Consider the following 714-nt stretch of genomic DNA (forward strand, 5'->3'; position numbering starts at 1 on the left):
AGAAGACGAATCTATTGGCGGAAGACCACGAGGACTTCGTCTCATCCATTGGTAGCTATTGCCCCTCTTTTTCCCCCTCTCTACTTTGTTTCTCTCTCTCTCTCTCTCTCTCTTACTCTCTTCTATTGCATTACTGTGTTGTGGGCACTTAATAAAGGTGCACAGTTTTGATTAAAACTGAAATCTCGTGTCCTTTTACACTCTGAGATCGATAAACGAACCATCACGACCCCCGCTTGCATTAGCGGATCGTGACACTATGGCACCCTTCAAGTCCTGCATGGCCACAGCAAAGCCTCTCCAGGGCCTTCTGTTCTCCAGGCTCAACATTCTCAACCCCACATGGACAGCAGTGACTTAGATCAGCAGAAATCAAAGCTGCAAGGTAGCAAATAGCACCAGCAACTGAGAGAGGGAAGCTTTAGACCCAGCCTTGTCTCTAAATAGACAAAATTAGTAAGAGCGCAGGGGCAGATGGTGGGACACTGGCTCTGTTCTAACTGATGAATATTTTCTTTTTTTCTTCTTCTTCTTTTCTCTCATGCTGACCCAGGTTTGGCTGTTTGAAAGGAAGCTTGGCACAGCATCCATTGTCTTCTGCATTTGTGAAACACCGAGCAGAATCTGAGCAGGCTGATGGCGCAGAGCAAAACCCGCAAATATCTTGAGGATCCTGAGCCTGAGGGATGCAGCTAAACCCAGTCCAAAGGAATT

The 714-nt window shown here is 46.8% G+C and overlaps 1 long non-coding RNA gene across 1 annotated transcript in view; it reads left to right on the plus strand.

Annotated features, from left to right (window-relative positions):
- Positions 1 to 261: 261 nt before the first annotated feature.
- The window catches only part of LOC121660493, a 1,395-nt gene continuing 942 nt past the window's right edge, over positions 262 to 714 (plus strand). Inside the window, exon 1 of the long non-coding RNA XR_006014683.1 lies at positions 262 to 553. This is a non-coding gene — a long non-coding RNA (uncharacterized LOC121660493). The remainder of the gene's footprint in view (positions 554 to 714) is intronic.

Source organism: Corvus kubaryi, unplaced genomic scaffold (genome assembly GCF_017639235.1).
Source record: "Corvus kubaryi isolate FWS band 111438036 unplaced genomic scaffold, C.kubaryi_AGA036_p1.0 36326, whole genome shotgun sequence".
Classification (NCBI taxonomy): Eukaryota; Metazoa; Chordata; class Aves; order Passeriformes; family Corvidae; genus Corvus; species Corvus kubaryi.